The following is a 21,904-nucleotide window of genomic DNA, read 5'->3' on the forward strand; positions in this document are numbered from 1 at the left end:
GTCAGGTTATTCCACTGTTGCAGTTGAATTTGTTCCAAACGTATTACCCATTGGATTTAAATCCTGCTGTAAACTAAGTAAATTGTCAACTGCCTGTTCTAAAGGGGACAAAGACAACTGCAGAAAAGGTCCTCCACCTGTTGCGACAACATCCATTTCATTTGTCGCGATTTTCTTCTTCAGTTTTAATTTATAGTCCAGTCTAACCTAAACAATTTTATTTTCTAAAACTGTTATGTAATATTCTTTACTCTCTCGTATAGGAGGTCCTAATGCGTTTAGCTCAAGGGCAAACGAATCCCAATATTGGGTTTGGTTTTTTTTGGATGATCCAAACATCCCGACACCCTTGGCAATGTCGGGGTTTGCCTCCATTAGCTCCATCAACTGGGCGTTATTGGTTCTTTTAATCATATCAATAAAAGTTGTAATTATAATTTATTTAATAATTATTTAATTTGTTCTTAGACAACTACTTCGAATTAAAAAAAAAACTGTGATTTTTTCAAAGTCACCAAGTATTACAACCGATTATGACAGATAAAGGCGAGCATTCGCCAATTGTAGTAGAACGACACATCAATTCGACAAATTTTTGAAGTTTAAGGCAAACGTCAACTTGGCGAATCGCAAACAGTAATGATCTCTGAAACTGCTTTAAATACCTTCAGTCTTATTTAATAGAATTCGCTAAACAGATGAATAGTTATACAGTGCATAAGGATTTATGTAGGCTCTATGTAACGTTGCGAAAATTCTCATTTATAAAAAGTTCTGCCATACATTTTAGTTATACAATGCTTAAGTCAAAAAAAGTACCAAAATGGAGCAATCTATTCCATTTATCTGTCTATCAAATCAGCTGTTTGTCATAAAAAATAAAATATAAAAGTTTGCCAAGCTATGAAGAACTGCTAAGTCTATAATAGTTGTTTTGGCATTTTCTAAGGAGCACCTCATACCTGATAACAAAATGCGGAATCTTTGCTTCCAGACGCCAAAACATCTTTCCACCGATAAGCATCCGTTCGAGGGCTCAAAACGGGAGTGAAAAGGATATTAGTATCCACCATCCCCAAGCAGACGACCATTGAATTCCCCAACATCAAATCATTGTTTAATTCTGCTTTCCCTAAAAAAATCTTGAGTCCAGCGTCAAACAAAGTCATTCTTTTTTATGACTGCGTCGTATACTACTAGGGTGTTTAGCGAGTAGTACCCTTTTGTGTTTATATAGTACTGCCTTGATGGTCCACCTACTCTTGGATTCGTTATGTGGGTACAGTAAATGGCGCCAACCACCTTTGAAAACTCCCGTATTTGAAGAACTTGTTCAAAGTCATTAGCTGGTTCGAAAAGGAAGTTTGCATTTTAATGAACAAAGGTCTTGTGGTAGCTAATGCTAAGGCAAAGCGTCGGTTGCCTTAACCTTGGATGTCTGCTCCATCGTCTTGAATCTATAAACAAATCATAAAATGTACGGATTCCGAATTGGTGTGAACATTTAGTATAAACTTACCTTGTTTCGTCACCAATATCTTATTGCAGCCATTAATTGGATATCTATGGGGATGTGGTCTCCTCTATTTGCGCTGCTGAGGTCCGAACCGATAATCCCAATTACTTGTATGATATTGTCTTTCGAAAATCTATATTCTTATTAAATTCTTCGTTTCTTAGGCTCATTGCGTTGAATCTTATTTTATAAACTTTCTGACTTTTCGGAGTTGGTAAAACAGTATTTAAATTATTAAAATAAATAATTTTATGTAGGCTCTGTTGAACCTCAAAACGTAAAGCTTATTATGGGACTATGCATTATGCAACCTTGCTTAAGTTTTATAAATAGCATTTTTTGCGTTTAGATGCATTACTTTATACAGCGTTTTAAAATAAGACTGATAATATTAAGCGCCACCTTAAGTAAGTGAGTAAAGAAAAATATACATATAAAATATTTGGAAATTTGATTTTGTCAAAACTGTATGCATATTTCGAACACCTATGGCAAAACACTTTTAAAAAACCCCAAATTTTTTGATAGAGTCTAAACTTAAAGAATTTTAAAATGAAGCTTTAAGTTGCCAAAGAGAAATTAAAGAAAATATTCAAGAGAATAAAAAAAGGATAAAATGATCCCTTTTATTTCAGAACGCCTATTTTATTTTTATTTATTTTGAACACCTATTAACTGAATTCATTTTACTAAACCTTAAAAAGTACGAAATTTTTGAATTTGTGCAACAATATTGAAATATTTCTTACTCAGCTTAGAATATTTGAATGATATTACTTCAGTTTGACTTATGAACTTTTTAATTTTCATCAATCTTCTTTGAAATGTATTTGTATACTTGAGCATATATTTATTTTGAAGCGAATAAAGAAGGCTTTTCGTATACTTTCTGGGAATCCTTTGTTTGTTCCACATTTTTTTTTTGATGATATGGAGTTTTTAAAATAAGTATTTAACCTAGTTTTCTTTTTCCATATATTCTCGAGTCCTGATTTCATATTAAGAATAGAAGACACGCGTTTTGAACCTAGATGTATGTATGTATGTATGTATTTACTTTTATATTTAGAGGGTTATAGTTGGGGTATGTATTATTTTATTTTATTTGGCGATAGTGCCAAAATATTAAATGTTCTGTTGTTGATTCATGTGTGTTTGATTCTTTACTCTTCTTCATGTGCGTAGTTAGAAATAATGTATTTAATAGACTGTGTAGGTTGCAGACATTGTAGTTTGAATAAATAAGAGTTTATTGACTTCAATAATATATTAAAATATGCATTAAGCTATTGTACGAGCTATATGGAGACGTTTGTTGGGTGAGAACCTAGTAAGTTTATAAAAATTATTCGTGCAGGGACCACCACTTTAAAAGGAACTTGTTTCTTAATTTGACAAAGCTGCATAGTACTTAACTTTTTCCAAAAAGAGTGGTTCCCAAAAAAGAGTAGACGAAATAGATCTGTTAAACAATCGAAACTATTATTTACTATATAGGGTTTTTCTATAAGAAGTATCCTTTATCGGAGCCCAAACCTGGACAGAGTTTCGACTTCTCACGAATTTGATGCTCTGTCTGACTCCATTCAAAAAATTGTCTTCCTGTATGCTCACACTAAAATCGTTTTTACGGGCGATTTCAATGTACACAATTCTTCATGGCTTCAACTTTCGGGCCAGACAACGCCCGAAGGAACGTATGTCAATGAGCCTACTCGTATATCAGACGTTAACGGCCGAGCAGAAAATACACTTGACTTGTTTCTCACTTCTGATCCTGATAAATACACAATCAGTGTATTGACGCCTCTAGGCACATCGGACCACAGTGTCATATCAGCAAATTTGTCGTGTCAAACAAATCCAGTTAAAGAAAGAGCTCTAAAGAGAACCGTTTGGCAATACGAAAAAGCCAACTGGGACGGTCACAATAATTCGCTATGCTTCCTCGGTAGTGACGTAGACTCCATCGCAGATATGATTTCTAGTATGATTCATCTGAGAATCGAAACCTTTATTCCGAATAGGGTTAAAAGTATTAAACCCAAGGTTAAATCATGGTTCAATTCGTGCTGCAAAGAAGTTATCAAGGAGAAAGAGGTGAGCTTCCGGTGTTTTAAAGCCAACCCAACTGAGGAAAACCGGAAAAGGTTTAGGCAAGCCAGGAAGGCCTGCAACGCCTGTATTCGAAGGACCAAATTTTTACATGACCAAAAATTACGGCGAAAAATGCTGCAATGTCCCAAAGGCGGTAAGAATTTTTGGTCATTCGTAAAGAACATGAGGAATTCTTCCTCTTCCTCGGTTCCTACGCTTGTTGTCAATGACACTCCTTTAGTTAGCTCTATTGATAAAGTCAACTTATTTGCAAGGTAGTTCGCCGAAAATTCCGCCTTACCAGCTAGTGTCATGACTCCCCCAGTTCTTTAACTCGTAAATGATTCTATGGGACCAATCTTTTTTCGTACTCGAACTGTGGCGAGAGTTCTTAAAGATTTCACAATTCATAAATCCGCTGTCCCATATGGTATCCTCGCTATTATTCTGAAGAGGTGTTCTTCACGCTGGCAAAACCACTGCGTAAGCTTTTCCATCTATCCTATTCTTCTGGGCTCGTTCCGGGTAGTTGGAAAACTGCATTTGTTCAGCCAATCCCAAAAAAAGGCGAATCTTCTTCTCCCACAAATAACCGACCGATAGCACTAACGTTCCTTCTTTCTATGGTCATGGAAACGCTGATAAATTATCAGCTTAAGGAATATCTTGAGGAACGGAAGCTTCTTTATGACTGGCAATACGGCTTTCGTAGCAATAGGTCAACTGGTGATCTCATGGATGTTTGTCTCTCCGTCTGATCTGGCTACAATCTACAAAACGTATATACATATGTACGTCCGAAACTTGAATATAGCTCTCATCTCTGGGCTGGTGCTCCAGTAACTTATTTAAGCCTCTTGGACAGTAAAGAAGAGCTTTAAAAATGATTGATGACATTAACATCATCAACTCGTTTGAGGAACGTACATCGACGCAAGGTTTCTTGTCTCACCCTTTTTACTGTAATTTTAACGGACTATGTTCTAGGGAAATAGCCAGTTGCATTGCTCCCCTTAAAAAATCTAACCGTAATACCTGAGCTTCTAGGAATGCCCATCAGTTAACCCTTGAGCCCAACTTCGGTCGTAATATGAAGTACAGAGATTAATTTTTTTGCCGTACTACGCGAATGTGGAATATCCTCAAACACTCTGTCTTTGAAAGTCATTGTAATGTTCAGGAATTCAAAATCAATGTACACCGACACCTCCTCACACAGTGTCTTTGGTATTTTATATATATATAAACCCCTTTTAGTGTTCGCTTATTAGTATTATTTTTTAAATAAATCGGTCGATGCGTCTTTAATTGTAAAGAAGAAGAAATGGAAAATAATATCAGTCAGATTGACAGCCTTTTCAGGGAATTTTCCGTGAACAATTCGATATCATTACGATATTCATTTTTAACGTCTTGATTCGTTTGTGGATCATAGGCATTAACTTTCACTTGTCTGCAAAAAAAGTAAAGGTTTTAATCACATTTCAGGGTAAGGAAACTATTCTTGTAAAACGAAATTGTGTCTTCATATTCGTTACAATTTAAATTCAATGTTCAAGTGTGCATTATAACATATTTTTGAATGGTGTAGTTTAACCTTTCAAATACCAAAAGATGAAAGCTTCAAAATTGAAAACTGCCTAAATACCGAAACATTCAAAATTAAACCTCTTATGAGAAAATACTTACTTTCTTAAGGTGGCGCTACAGTCATATGTCAAACTTCTCCATCTAGTTCGGTCCCTAGCTAGATGTCTCCAGTTTCGCGCTCCAAGTTGGGTGAGGTCACTTTCCACTTGTGCGCGCCGGCTTTCCGGGCCGGAGCATTGGTTTCCATGCGCTCTACGTGACCCAGCCATCTTAGTCGTTGGACTTTTGCCCTTCTGGCTAAGTCTACGTCGCTGTACAGCCCGTACAGCTCGTCGTTCCAACTTCTCCTCCACTCCCCTTCGATGTATACGGGAACGGGACACACGTAGAACTTTTTTCTCGACCCAAGGTGCTTTCATCCGCTTTTGTCATAGTCCATGCTTCTGCACCGTATAGCAGGACGGGGATGATAAGGTTCTTATATAGCGACACTTTGGTCTCTCGATAACTTTACCACTCAATTGCTTTCTTAGTCCAAAGAAACAGCGGTTAGCAAGAGTTATTCTGCGTTTGATCACAGCGCTGGTGTTGTTTTCTGCGTTTAAATCGGAGCCCAGGTAGACGAAGTCCTTGACAACCTCAAAGTTACGTCTGTCGATGGTGACGTTTTGACCAAGACGTCGTCGGTGTTGTATGTCCTTTCCTGACGACAGCATTTACTTTGTTTTGCCCTCATTAATCGTTAGACCCATTTTTGCCGCCTCTAGTGTTGACGTGTGAGCTCTCCACTATTCTTTCAAGTACGATGTTAAAAAATCGCCAAAAACCCTTTTTGACATCAAAAGGTTGTGTTAAGTTGTTTCCGACCTTTAGAGAGCATCGTGAATTCTCTATGGTCGCCCTGCACAAACGGACGAGTTTGCCAAAACTAAACATGGCTCTATACAGCTCGTCCCTGTAGATGCTGTCATATGCAGCCTTGAAATCGATGAAAAGATGGTGCGTGTCAATTTGATGTTCTTGGGTTTTTTTCCAGGATCTGCCGTAATGTGAATATTTGATCGACTGTGGACTTTCCTGGTTTAAAACCACAGTGATAAGGACCTATCAGGTTGTTGACGATGGGCTTTAGACGTTCACATATTACGGAAGAGAAGATTTTGTAAGCAATTTTAAGTAGACTGATTCCTCTATAGTTGGTGCAGTTTAGAGGGTCTCCTTTTTTCAGGATCGGGCAAACAATACTGAGGTTCCATTCATCGGGCATACTTTCTTCCGACCATATCTTATAGATGAGTTGGTGCATGCTTCTTACCAACTTATCTCCAGCTGCTTTAAAGTGCTCGGCATTCAAGCCATCTGCTCCACCGGCTGTATCAGACTTCAGCTTAGATTTGGCAATCTTTACTTTGTCAAGTCGGGAGGACGGGATTGTTGGCTTTCTTTGTCTATGTTGAATGGATCATCCTGTCTGACAGCGGAATTCGGTTCGTCGTCGCCGTTATACAGTCTGCAGAAGTGGTCCTTCCATATCATCAGCATTGACTGCGGTTCCACTATGATGTTTCCACTTTCGTCTTTGCAGCTTTCGGTTCTATAGGTTTATGTACCTGTGAATTTCGTTTCACCTGTTCATAAAACTTACGAACTTCATTTCTGCTTATGAGAAAATCCTATATTAAAAATTGTATATTTTTATTTAATTTTAATTAATTTAAAAACGATTATATAATAGGGGTTCACTGTGTTGTATACTTACTTTTTTTTTTAGTTTTCATTACATTGGCGAAGTTTCCATGCTTTTTTCTTTTAACCTTCTGATTTTTTGACTTCAATTCAAGAACTAAAAATCACTTGTAATGGCTTTCATATTCTGAACGGTTAATTTTAATTTCATGAGTTCAAAACAATCAAATCTTAATTGAAAAATCTTGGCATCCATTTGTTATGTTTCTCTTCACTTAAATTTAATAAAAATGTATTTATGGAGGTATTTATTTTAAAAACTATTAAAAAGTATCAAATGATCATAAGCTTGTTATCTTTTGGGCAATTGAACCCAACTGACGAACAATGACAAACCTGACCAAATTGTTTAGCTTCTCCCAAAGACCCCACAGCTTTTTGTGTTCCTCAATATCTTCTTGATTCTTCGTACATAACAATCAAAAAACTTCAATGGGAATTTTCTGCCTACACCGCAACAAAACATTTCATTGTTTACAATAAAAATAAACAAAATGCAATCACGTTTCGTCAATTAAAATAAAACCTTAATAAAAAGCCTAAATTACAGAAAAGAAACAAAAATAAAATACAAACAAACATGAATCATCAGCATTTAATTATACTCTCATCGTCGTACACTGACTGAATCATCATCATCATCCTCCTCGTCATCAAGAATCTAGACAATGCTTGAGTTAAGGTCGTTTTTTTTTTCAAAACATTTTTATTTTGTTGTTGCTATAATCTTGTTTGGAGTACTTGACTTGAATGATTGTTATTAACTATGGTTAAGTTCAATGGTATATTGGTATAATCATATACATATATTATTATATATATGATGATGTTAAATCAAGTTACGTAATTTTATTGATTCCAACTATTCACATATTTTTAAAGCCAGGGTATTTTCTAATGATTTTATTTTGTTCTTACCCTTATGCTTATATATAATATATGTTATCATCCCTTATAGTTCTTTATTTAAACTTAAGAAGCAGATTTGTACTGGCGAATAAATTATAGGGTGGTTTAGGTTTGTTCATGAGAAATATGTAGTTTATTTGTAGTTCCTTAAAAACCACTTTTTGTGTAAAGTGACATTTTCATAATACTTTCTAACGTACATTCGATTAAACCCTTTTCAAAAAATCATCTGAATTGGTGTTATGGACGAATCTGAAGCAAACACTTGAAACTATTCATTAACTTTTTCAATTACTTCAATAAATAATCGTAATGGAATTTTAAAACAGTTCAAACCTTTCAAGTATCTAAATGCATTGATTTATTGTTGAAGTTATTGTAATGGGTCCGATTTGTCAAATTGAAAAATTTTGACATTTCTCGACGTTTCAAGGTTCCTAGAGTCGAAATAAAAGATTTTTAGAAAGATGTCTGAGCGTGTGTGTGTACGTTCGTTCGTACGTCCGTACGTCCGTACGTTCGTGGCGTTTTTTTTCGATGTCCATAGCTCCATAACCAGAAGAGATATTGACTTCGAATAAATTTTGTTATACATATAATCAGGCAGAAACATGGAGAAAAACTTCTCAAGAAATTTCCGTGCCTGGTTTTTTTTTGCCATAGTACTTTAAAAAAAAGGTAAACATTTTGATTAACCCTATATATCTCACGAACCAATGACGCTAGAGACTTGAATTAAATTTTATATTATGTATTGAAACGTGATACCAAACCAACATATTTTTGGACAAAATCCAATCAACAGTTTTTTATAAATCAAAAAAAAACCTTAAACAAAGATTTACGAATAAAAAATAATTTCATCTGCAAAACAAATTATTGCAATGAAAAATAATCTTTTATCTGGTAAAGTTTTGAGAAAAATGGAATTGACAGTTTTTGTATAAAGAATAAAAACCTAAAGACACGTTACTCAAAGTTGGTAAAAATTGATTTTCGCCTCAAACATCCTTTCAAAACTTTGACATTATGGCTTCCAACTAATTTTAACATATAAAAAGTATTGTTTTCAACATTCCGATAAATTTTGAGAAAAATCGAATTGACAGTTTTTTGACAAAAAATAAAAACCTAAACAAAAAAATTAATATAAGTTGATAAAAATTGATTTTCGACTCATATATCTTTTCGAAATTTTGAGATATTGGCTTTAAACTACTTTTATCTTTTAAAAACATATTGTTTTTAACATTCAGTAAAATTTTGAGAACATTCGAAAAATAGAATCGACAGAAGAAATATCTTTCAAAAATTTGAGATTATGGCTTCCAAACAATTTTAACTGATAGGAAATATTTTTTTCAGCATTCGGAAAAGTGAGAAAAATCGCATTGACAGTTTTTTTTACAAAAAAAAAAGTAGAAAAGAATTGATTTTCGACTCATATATCTTTTCGTAACTTTGAAATACGAGTAATAAAAAATAAAAACAATACTAAAACTTGGTAAGCTTTTCAAAATTTAAATATATTGTCTTCAAACTCTTTTTATTTAACAGAAAATATTGTTTTCGATATTCAGTAGTTTTTTTTTATAAAAACAGTCCGCTTCTTCATAAAAAAATAAAATCTACAAGAAATAGTACGCAAATTTGTTAAAAATTGACGTTTGGTTCTTGATATCTCTCAAATTAATTTCATTATTCCAATTTATAAAAATTTAAGAAATGAAACTAAAATTGGTAAAAATTTGTTTTCGACTAAAAATCTATTTAACAAAACTAGATTTTCAACTTAAACTATTTCTTTATATGAAAAATGAAGTTGGTAGTTTTAAAATTCTTAAGAATGATTCAACTGACAACTTTCTTAACCCAACACGAAAACCTACAAACTTTTAAGCAAGACAAGTCGACAGACGAGATAGGAAGTTATCTGTGTGGGTCGCATCCCAGCCTCTTTTTCATTTTGTTCTCGAGCTGTTCAAGAGTAATATACAAAAACCTTCTAATCGTGGTATTCTTCAATCGGGCACCCTCCTATTTGGACCACATGTTATGCATTACCTGCCGTTTTCATACAATTCCCCCTTTAATAAGGGCACCTGCTTATTTGACCTTAGCCCATTAATACACTGTTTTTCAACGTATTTTAGGTGAAGCTTAGATAAGAGAAATTATTTATTAATTCCATATTTGGTCAGCTGCTCCAAAAACCCACTTAAGTCTCTTGAGCAGAATTCAAAAGCGACCTGTAAAAATGATCGTTGGTGGTTGTCTAACTGAAACTGTATCTCGTTAGCACTACCGGAAGGTTTCATGTATATCATTATTTTATAGCTTTTTTTATGAACATCATGTTTTAGTGCAATAGACAGTTGCATTCCGCCCTCAAACAATTCAACCGTAATACCCCTATTTCTAGGATAATGCTCATCAGTTACCTTTGAATTCAATTTGACTTACTGTTAAGTACAGAGTTCCTTTTTTAAACCACACTACACGAATGAAGAATGTTTTAATAGTCTCAATATTTCCTGCTCAATGTAATGTGAAGACATTTCAAGTTAAAACCCCTACGAAAACCGTTTATATATATTTTAAGGTCTCTAAACCAGTCGCCTTTCGTCAGGCCCAAATAAGTTAATTTAAATATAATATAAACAGATTTTGCCCAAAAAGGTCGCATCTGAAATTTTAAAAGCAACGAATTATTTATTTTCATAGAAGTTTTAAAACTTTCCCTTTAGGAATAGATCATACCTTTTTGGAACGAGTCCTTTTATGAGCAAAAATAGCTGGCGATAAGGCGATGCGAACTATTATTAGCTTTATGATGAAGAGATTTGGTTCTTTTGAGGCGACTAACTTTAAAGTTTCAAGGTTCTGGGTGGACTTCTAATTTTCCAAAAATTCATTTTCCAAACATTCATACTTTGCTGAACTGAGCAATTCGAAAATCAAATTATTCAATAGAGTTGCATAAATAAGTGTCAAATTACTCCTTTCGAGTTTGTCCAACTTAAGAAAAACGCCCCTTAAGCTTTCATACCTGTATTAATGAAGCAAAGTTCCGTCTTAAATTGGATATATTTTACGAATCACATAACTCTTTTTTTCTGATGCTTGATGTGTGAATCTCAGACTCATGGAATGCAAATGATGTCTAAGCATGCTCATGCTCATTCATATCATATCGTAAGTAAAACAATACTTTCAATTACACAATAACAATAAATATGTATTGAACTTTACTTTTCACTTCCAGTTACTATAAGCCCCGCATCGGTACATTGACACTCTATTGACGCAGGGCAATGTGCTACACTCTTTTTCGATGGTGCCAGTATTCCTCACTAGTTTTTTAATACTTGGGAATGTTGCAGCAAGGAAGAAAGTTTTACTCTTATACCATCCTAAGTGATTGACCATCATCACATTATCAAGGTTATGTACCTACTTTCAAACTAAACAACAGCAAGAAAAATTAGATAGATTTCATACTCATATACAAACATATATACATAATATATATAAGTTATATGTCTTTTCAAAGTCTCCTGATTATGATTTATTCTTATGGAGCTTGTCAAAAGTAGGGCATTATACAATCACTTCCAGACAGAATGTAGCCAACAAATTTGTTGTTATCGTTTTTTGTATTCTCTCTCGGAGTCGATATATAAATGTACCAGAGTTACCATGTCCTGAAATAGTTCGATAGCCCAATATAAAAATATTTGCAGCCAAAAATAGGAGCTGAAGAAAAAGTATCCCAAATAATAAATATAATTTAAACTTAAAAGTTCGCCTCTAACTTTAAATATAACATTTATCATACTTTTGGGGAAATGGTTGAGGAGGTATGTTCGTTTTTGAGGATCCTAAATTTAGTTGACTGTAAATCATTCTATGTTGCAAAGATTGAGTTTTCTCTTTAAAACTTCTATACGCGACATGACTTAACTTCTCTGTTATTGTTTTAAAATTGTCTCTTAGATATGAATGCCTTATACCGGGTTAAAATTTGAAACTTTCACCTAAGCTAAAAGCCAAAATCCTCCCACTTTTTGACTAGATTACCCCTGGATGACAAAATCTTTTTAAGTACTTGTTTCAGCAATCTTTTAAACGTCCTTAAGAACGATGGAGGTTCAGTTGTTTCCAAATGTAGCGAAAAATGCGCTTTAAAAAATACCTGAGGAACCTTTCCACCACCTCGTGTTGGCAATATCTCCAAACTTTTGCGCCATAGAGCATTATAGAAGACACCTTCATTATCGATGCAACGTTTCCACACAGAAGAAACTGCTCTTTTCGATTCCGCTAGCTTGGACTTAAAATGCTTTTTTATGTTGAGGTAATATGTTATTTAAACCTCTAAGTATTCACCTTTGTACATCCACTTTTCATTATTTGCATATCTTCCTCCTCCGCCCGAAATATCATAATTTTAGACTTCTGTTAATAAACTGACAGATTCCAAGTTTCACAGTATGTCTCAGTCTATTCACTTTACGCTGCATTCCTTCCACCGATTCAGATAAAAAAGCAAAATCATCCGGAAATATCAGTCCTGGTATCCGAGTACTTCCGAACTGAATTCCTTTGACCTCTTCCAAGATATCTGTGTGCTCAACACACAGCCTTGTTTAACTCAAATTTCTGCTGAAAACTCTTCGGATATAATTATACGAGGGTCGTTTGAAAAGTCCGTGCGAAAATAAAAACTGCTTAATTTTTTTGGATAAACCTTTTTTATTTTTCAACGTAGTCTCCTTTCAGGCTTATACACTTCGTCCAACGCTGCTCTAGCTTGTTGATCCCTTCCGAATAATAGGATTTGTCCAAGTCTGTAAAGTAGCCATTGGTTGCTGCAATCACCTCCTCGTTTGAATAGTTTTTTTCCCGCCAGCCATTTCTTCATAGTGGGGAACAAATAATATTCCGACGGAGCCAAATCTGGAAAATAGGGAGGGGGGATGTGGAACGATTTGGAATCCTAATTCCAATAGTTCTCCGGTCGCAACTGCTGAGGTATGAGTTGGTGCGTTGTCGTGATGGAAAAGAACTTTTTTTGTGGGCCAGTCGTGGACGTTTCTTTTTCAGCTCGGTTTTCAAATGGTCCAATAGCAATGAATAATATTCACCTGTAATGGTTTTACCCTTTTCCAGATAGTCGACGAAGATCATTCCTTTCGAATTCCAAAAGACAATCGCCATAACCTTCCCAACCGACGTCCAGAACTTTCAGCTCATATGACCACTCCAAAAAATTTTGAAACCACTTGTAAACTGTTCTACTAGAAGGTGCGCAGCCACCATAATGTTTATCAAGCTTTTGTTTAGTCTCCTGAGGAGTTTTGCCTTTCATAAAGTAATGTTCAATGAACACACGAAATTCTTTTTCGTTAATTTTTTTGACTTCCTCAATTCAAACGAATGTCAAACACAAGCCAATAGACCGACGTGGTTAAAACTTGGTGTGTATTTTTTCAAGACATGCTACTAACTGTAAATAACCTGTATATGCACCAGTAGTGCCATCTGTCTGACTTTGCACGGACTTTTCAAACGATCCTCTTACTCCCCATGCCTTACGTAGGCCACATAATGTTCATACATCGCTCTGACAAGGATAAGGACTTTATTTGATACTCCAATCTTATAAAGCTTATAAAAAAGCCCTTTGAAGGCGATTGAATCTAACGCAGCTCGAAAATCCACAAAAAAGGCTTAAAGTTTTTGTTTCCTTCTTTTGAAGTCCCCTGCAATGTTTATCAAACTGAATATGCATTAAGAATTTTTGTTTGTTCTGTCCAATGTGTAATCCTATTAAAAATTAGAGTACTAAAAAGCTTTACGGAAGAATTCAAGAAGGAGATGCCCATATCATAAGAGTCTTTTTTGTGTAATAGGTATATATGAATGACCTCTTGAAGCTTTCAGGGACGTCTGCGTTCTCATCAAAAATCCTGCTGAACTACTCTGTCAATACGGACAAGGATTCTGTGGAACAGTTCTTAAAAAACTCTACTGGAATTCGGTCTTCACCCGGAGCCTTACCCATTTTGGCATTTTCAATTACAGAAAAGAGAAATCACTTATCATGACAAGAATTACTCTTGGAGGATTTGTCAATTCCATGCCAGAGGTAGCACCTGAGATAAAAAAAACTTTTCATGTCGTACAAGCAGTAATTGAATCCAAGACCCTGGCATGACAGTCACGACCATAAATTCAATATTTCCTAATTATGATTCAGCTGTCATACTAAGTTTTGTGTCAGAAAAAACTAGCCCGATTTAGGATGAAAATCTGGCAATCCTGCAAGTTACATGAAAATACTCTCACTCTGCCTTTGGCCAGATAACTTAGTCTATGTAAAGCTGTACCATTTCATTTCTATTGAAATATGTTCTATATGGATGTGAGATATGTAAACCGGAACTAGATGCTAGTTCCTTGAATATACAATGCATTAATTCGTTTTGTCAATAGGAGGGTAATGCAGAAGAGGAAGAAGCAGAAGCAAAACCACTTTAGTCGGGGAATAAATCAGCGCGAGGAAATAAATTCAATAGCATCAAAGAGACGCAGCAAAACTTTGATTACACCTGCACTCCCGTGTAAGATATTGTTTTTTGTTGTTGTTTATTTATTTTTTATTCTTGCTTCTTCTATTTTCTTGAGTAGATTGTTTTTTTATTCGATTTTTTTGGTTTCTTTTGAGTTTTTGTAGGTTATTTTATTTTACTTTTTTTAACACCTGCGCATTGGGCGACGATTGTAATCGCGAAAATAAAGGTTTTCTCAGCGTTACCTCACACAAATTATGCTCTTCCGTGTACAGTCAGTTGTGTTTTATGTCTTGTTTACAAAATACAAAATATTGTTGAAAGCAATCGCTTCACTCACTGTTCCAAAGTACTTAGTCCGTCCGTTCGTTCGTTGCGTCGTCGTGTTAATGGTCTTCAACTTCAAGAACAACAAAAAGAAGTAAATTTAATATTGTATAAATCTTAAAATAAGAAAAAAAAATAGAAGAGAGTTTTAGTTTAAAATAGAAAATGATTTTCGAAAATATTTTGAGTTCTATATGAAAAGTGATTACTGTAGAATGCACTCGAGATATTACATAAGTTTCTCCTCGGCCTAGAGCGAAACGAAGGCGACCGACGACCGACTACGAGTATGTAGAAAAAACGCGATGTTTACGTTTCGTTTCGTTAAGTTTAATTTTTTGGTTTTGCAATATTTTGATTTTGCTTTTTCTCCGTCAAAATACGTAATGTTGCCCGATGCAGTCGCAGTGCTCTTGAACTTGTGAGTTTTCCCACATGCAACGGTACGATATGCATATGATAGCGATAGTGACAGCGACTAGAAAACGAAAAGTGACTTCTGCAAACGTTTTGACATTACATATGATTAAATTTAATTTTGAATTCAAGGAGCCCATGAAAAATTGTGTGTTTTTTGTTGGTGTTGTTGTGTTTTTGTAAACTAGTGCAGAGCAGTTTTTAAAAGTTTTATCATATCGATGACATAACTTTCTTGACTGTTTACACCTTGAAACATGTTTATTTGTTTATTACCCCCGCCATTACCGCCTTCATAGTGCGAATGTGAATAGTGTTTTATAAATTGAATAAAGAATTCAAGTTCGAAGCAAAAACAAAAAATTAGATTGAACAACGTGTTCCATTTGATTGTTGTTTATGTAAATGACGACGATGTTTTTTTAGTATGATGCCTTTAAACAATTTCAATGAAGTTTATGTAGGTTCATTAACGGTTGGATATTGTGTACGGATGTTTAATTGAGAGTTCTGGGTCGTTGTCAACCTTGAATTTTGTTTTTGTTTGTTTGTTTCAGTTTTTATTGGGAATTGTTATTTAGAATTGAAATTTAATGCGTGTTGAAGTAACTCCATGGAAGCTAATGTCCTTTTCAGTCCAAAGCGTTAAAGTTTTGTGGGACGAAAATCTATACTGAAACATACAGTGTATAAATTTCATATTCGTACCACTTCAATAAAAAGTTTGAATGTTTTCCTCATCCAAAATGACTTCAGATACAAAAGTAATAACAAATTGCAAATTAAGTAAGTTTATGGTTGATACATTTTATAGAATTTCTATAATTGGTATAATTTCATTTTTCTTAAAAAAATGTAAAGAAAAGGAAAAAACTACAGTAATACTGGGTCAATTTTATATTCGTACCCTGTTTAAATCAGTCAAAAAATGTGGCTTTAATATTTTGAAGCATAACCTTTGGAAGTAAAACTTTTAATCATCTTGGCATTGACCTTACCAATTTTTCAGTTGTTTGTGTCCATTCATAGAGAATATTCTCCTTAAGGTCGTTTTTGTTCTTAATGATGCATTTAAGGATTCTGTGGTCCAGTTCGTCCCATAAATTCTCTATCGGATTAATGTCTGCTGATTGTGAGGAGGGGGGGGGGGTTTCCAAGACCTTACTGCAATTAAAGAGAAGCCACATTCGCGTTGCATTCACCTTATGCTTTGGGTCGTTATCCTGATAAAAAGTAAAGTTGTTTTCTAGACCCATTTGTTTTTTTTTTTTATAATAAGCGCACACTCAAGGGGATATATTACCCTTATTATGTAGACACAGTGTGAGCACTAGGAAAGGGAGAGAGGGGTTGAAAGGAGATGTCGGTGCACATTGGTTTTGAATTCCTGAATATTGCAATAGCTGGGAAAGACAGAGTGTGATAAGGCATTCCACATTCGCATAGTACGGCTAAAGAACGAATCTCTATACTTGACAGTACGACCGAAGATGGGCTCGAGGGTATATTGATGAGCATTCCTAGAAGCGCGAGTATTACGGTTGAACTGTTTAAGGGGAGGAATGCAGCTGACTATTTCTCTAGAGCATAAACCATTAAAATAACGGTAAAACAGGGTGAGACAAGAAACATTTCGACGATGTTCAAGTGACGTAAATGATCTTATGATGGTAATATCACCAATCAATCTAAATGCTCTACGTTCAATACTATCCAAGAGGCTTAAGTAAGTTGCAGGAGCACCAGCCCAGATATGGGAGTTATACTCAAGCTTTGGGCGTATATAAGACTTGTAAATAACAGCCAGATCAGAGGGGGAGAAAAACTTCTTGCATCGCCTTAGAAAACCCAAACATCTTGCGGCATTTTTGGCGACATCGCGTATGTGATCGTTCCACAAAAGGTGGTTGGTGATACACATACCAAGAATATCCAGATGTTCAGTTTCCTCGATGCAAGTGCCATTTATGGATAATGGCAGCGGGGGTATGTTTCGCTTTAACGATACAAGACAGCATTGCGTTTTCGAAGCATTAAATTCCACGCGGTTTCTTTTTCCCCATTGTACAATGCTGTTTAGGTCGGAATTTAATGAGCTTATCATATTTTGTCGTTGCAGTTCCACATCCGAAGAAGAGGGGTGTGAATCTGAAAACGAATATGAAAAGCTAAGAGTACTATCGTTAGCGAAACAATATATTGGATTAGATGTTGCAGACAGGAGATCATTAATAAAAATGAGAAAGAGTGTTGGAGATAGAACAGAGCCCTGGGGCACACCAGCATTTATTTTGTGGTTTTCAGACTTGAATCCATCCAATACAACTTGTATTGAACGATTCGAAAGGTAATTACTAATCCAATGAAGGAAGGATTCGTGCAAACCGAAAGCACGCATTTTCGATAAGAGAGCCTGATGCCAAACTCTATCAAATGCTTTTGAAATATCTAGTGCAATAATCTTACTTTCTCCAAAGCTATGTAAAGATTTGTTCCACTGTTCGGTGAGATGAACCATGAGATCACCAGTGGAACTATTGCTACGAAAGCCATACTGTCGGTCATTAAGAAGCTTCCGTTCTTCAAGATATTTCTTGAGCTGATAATTAATCAGCGTTTCCATGACCTTGGAAAGAAGGGACGTAAGTGCAATCGGTCGGTAGTTAGAGGGTGAGGAAGATTCGCCTTTTTTGGGAATAGGCTGGACAAATGCCGTTTTCCATCCGCTCGGAACGAGACCTGAGGAGTAGGACAGATGAAAAAGCTTACGCAGTGGTTTTGCCAGCGTTGAAGAACACCTCTTCAGAACAATAGCGGGGATACCATCCGGACCAGCGGATTTATGTGTGTTTAGATCTCTTAGGACTCTTGCCACAGTACGAGTGCGAAAAAAGATTGGTCCCATAGAATCACTAACTCGCTCAAGTACAGGCGGAGTCATAACACTCACTGGCAGCGTATAATTGGCGGCGAACTGCCTAGCAAAGAGATTAGCTTTCTCTAAAGAGCTAACAAAAGGAGTGTCATTATCAACGAGCGTAGGAACCGAAGAAGAGGAAGAATTCCTCATGTTTTTTACAAATGACCAAACATTTTTACTGCCTTTGGGACATTGCAGTATTTTTTGCCGTAAATTTTGGTCATGTAAAAATTTGGTCCGTCGAATATGGGCGTTGCAGGCCTTCCTGGCTTGTTTGAACTTTTTCCGGCTTTCCTCAGTACGGTTGGCTTTATAGCAACGGAAACTAACCTCTTTGGCCCCAATAACCTCTTTACAGCTCGCATCAAACCAAGCGTTTCCCTTGGGTCTGATACTTTTAACCCTGTTTGGTATAAAAGTTCTCATTCCCAGGAGAATTAAACTTGTGATCATATCAGCGCTGGCGTCAACGTCACTATCACTATCGAGGATTGGTATTCTTTGGCGAATACAAGCCGTTTAAGTCTGTTGATATGACTAATGAATGGTTTTTTGCGCGACACTCTTCCGTTAAAACCAAGTTTCCGTATACAATTCCGCAACGTTGCAGTGAAAAATTGTTTTTCCAGGTATTGACGAAGATTCTGTGCCAATTTTGGTGCACTTATCTTTATCTTATTTTTTTTTATTTCAGGCAAAATTATCCTCTTATCCTGCGTTTTGAAAATACTTCATGTCGTATTGCGAGGCAAGGTTTCAATCCTTTTTTCCTTGACAAACCGCTGGTTTAGCTCGATTAACTTAAGATGAAATCTGTTTATAAGATTTACCTTCTTGGTGGTATTTTACGATGAGTTCTCGAAGTTTTTTTTAAGGTTTCACTTGCTTTTTTTGCCATTGTTGCTTCTAAAAATTCTAAATAACTTCAGAATACTTTAAATAATAAAACATAAATTGACAAAACACATTTGCTTGAAAATGTAAGGGAAATTAAAGCTGCTTGGCAACTTAGAACTAAGCGAACGAATACAAAATTGATCTAGTTTAACAGTAGTTTTATCATTTTAGCATTTACTTAGTAAATGATTTTTACCAACTAAAAAAAAACTTGATAAAATATATCAACCATGAATAAACATTTAACCTGCATGTGGTATTAATATCCTACATCCATTTAGGATCAGGAGAACATTCAAAGGTTTAATAAAAGGGGTACAAAGTAAGTTTTTTTTTAATAAATTCTTAAACATTTGCAATTTAACTACAAAAACGGTTTGAAAAACAAAATAACTCAAAAAACAAGTAAATCAAATTAACGGACAAAAAAGTTGGTTGGATGCTTTTGAAAGATATTCATTTCGATGAAGTGACACTAAATATGCCAGAGTACTCATGGCGTTGTTTTTGTTTTGATCATAAATTTTTCACTGCGCATTCAAAAATAAAACCTATGGACTTTATATTTTTCTGTTTTTTTGTTGTTGTTAATTCAACACAAATGGAACTAAAAACAAAATAGGTTTATTAAACTGTTTACTGAAACGAAAAAAGCTATTGCCAAAATAATAGGAACAAAAGTTAATTTTTAGCAATCATAATAATTGTATGTTTGTGAAATTATGATTTTTAAAAAGTAGGTAAAGGCACTAGTATCCGGACTCTTATTTATTTTTTAACTTTGATTCGGAATGGGTTTTAAGCTATCAATGCCACCTCGAGTACTTTGATTTGTTCAAAAATATTGGATATTCTCCGACAATTTTCGATTTTTGTTATTTGTTCATAATTTAGTGCAATAATTAGAAAAAAAATTTTAAAAAAGTCGATTTGACTTAGTATCCGGACGGTAAAATTCAGTTTCCGGACGAATGAATTTTAGTGTCGTTACAAAGAATTTTTGTATGGAGTTTAGAAGTTTATTAAAGTTATGAGCAAATTAAATATCACCATTTTTTGGTAAAAAGAAGGAAATTTTATTTAGTTTTTACTTAAGTAACTATAAAATTAATATTTATTAAAAATATAAAGGCATATAAAATTTAATAAGTCTTATTAAAAAACTTCAAAAATTAACACAAAAGGAACAAAACACAGTAATTCACTTATTTAATATTTAACGACGAATTATTAAAATAGCAAAAGGTGCTTTTACGCCTTGTCTTAATTTGCTTTTTTTATTGAAAAAAGTTAACTTCGGATAAAACGTATAGGCAGATATGGAAGGTCTTAAAGTTGACGTATTTTCGCTACCAGATGGTCTTGGAGATACAATTGCTGAAGTGCTCGGTGTAACCGTGGATTCCATCAAATTATCAATTTCCATAAGATGTGTTCCGGACAAAATTTCAGGGGTTTTACGCGAATTTTTTTATTGCGGGGTATTTGTCGGTACAGGCTCGGGTTCAATTGTGCTTAAGCCATCCGCTTCTGAAGTTTCTTTCTCTTGATTATCCTCTCCATTGAGATTATACAATGCAACGCTTAGGTCCCCTAATCCTCCAGGGATGCCTAAGTTATCTGGGTCGACGATTATATCCTCCGGTAAATCATTTTGTGCAATTTTTGATTTTGCAGTTTCAAAAACCTTCAAAACGATGTCAGCATCTAATCCAAAATCTTGCAATTGCTTTTTGAGAGCCTTTACCACTCCTGAAGCATTATTGAGGGATGGAATACCTAAAGGTTGGTCTTCGTCTGACAGTTGAGGAACTTGAGCAATTAACAAGTTTTCAGTGTTGTTTTTAACACATTTTGTGAAGTCAACTGCTTGCGAATGTAATGGAAATAATCCACATTTTCTAAAGCCGTTGTTAATAGTGTCCACCATGTTTTTATTCCTCATTATTGCTTCATTCAAAAGAGGACAGAAGTTTTGTTTGGTGAGTAGTTGTCCTAAATTTTTTGACTGCCAATCGCAGACTGTTATTTTCCAGTCTGATTTTAGTGGTATAAAGACATTTACGTCGGCTGGTTGCATGATATGTGTGGTGTTGGGTGGTAACGCATACAAAATTATTCCATTCTGGCTGCAGAACTCACTGAACTCTAAAGTCAAATGCGATTTGTGCCCATCTACACACAAACAATAGCTCGACGATGTTGGCAAGTAATCGTTTTTGGACACAGTTGGCAACATATTCAAAAAAGGTTTCGCTCCTAATCCATCCACTCTCGCTTCTTCCTAAAAACCAAGATTCTGGCATACTTTCGACGATATCTTTTGGTGAGCGCAAATATGGAAAAATGACCATGGGCTCAAAAAGGGTTCCATCAGCAGAAAAAACGATCAGCACAGTCAGCGTTTCTTTTTCTTTTCCAGCTGAAATTTGGTATATATTTTTATAGCCTTTTGGAGCAATAACTTTGCCAGTTTTTTGACAGAGGCAAAAGCTACTCTCATCTCCATTTAAAATTCTTCTTGGGTCTTCCATAATTTGTGCTTGCCCAATGCTTTCCAGATAATCTTCAAATTCTCTGAACCATTTTAAAATAGCCTCTTTGGTAACTACGGCCTTACCATTACTGATGGTCTCCGCTTCTCGCAAAGAAAAAGAGGGGTTCCTTTTAAAAAAGACTCGCATCCATGCCTTTCCTGGACGATCGTTTTTGAACGGAGTTTTTCTCTTCGAGTCTTTTATAATTTTCTGGACCGTGTTCAATAAATCATCCATTTTTAAGGGGAAGCCACACTTGCACAAATCCGCGTACCATTAAGCTATTTTTTCTTCTTCGTCGGCTTTCTAATATGGTTCTGGGCCCATTTTTGTAGCCCTTTCGCTGATTAGTCTCTTTCCCTTTAATCGATCG

General features: G+C 35.1%; 1 protein-coding gene across 4 annotated transcripts in view; it reads left to right on the forward strand.

Moving 5' to 3' along the window:
- Positions 1-21,904, forward strand: part of LOC129948200 (ubiquitin carboxyl-terminal hydrolase Usp2) — a 95,324-nt gene that overhangs the window by 13,503 nt on the left and 59,917 nt on the right. Inside the window, exon 1 of one of the 4 annotated variants that reach the window (XM_056059084.1) lies at positions 14,705-14,854. The exons of 1 other annotated variant lie outside the window; for it this stretch is intronic. The gene's annotated coding sequence lies outside the window, so the exon portion shown is untranslated. Of the gene's footprint in view, positions 1-14,704; positions 14,855-15,053; positions 15,204-21,904 lie in introns of those variants that run through there. 2 more of the 4 variants (XM_056059085.1, XM_056059086.1) reach the window with 2 other exon arrangements.

The sequence above is a fragment of the Eupeodes corollae genome, chromosome 2 (assembly GCF_945859685.1).
Source record: "Eupeodes corollae chromosome 2, idEupCoro1.1, whole genome shotgun sequence".
NCBI classification, from domain to species: Eukaryota; Metazoa; Arthropoda; class Insecta; order Diptera; family Syrphidae; genus Eupeodes; species Eupeodes corollae.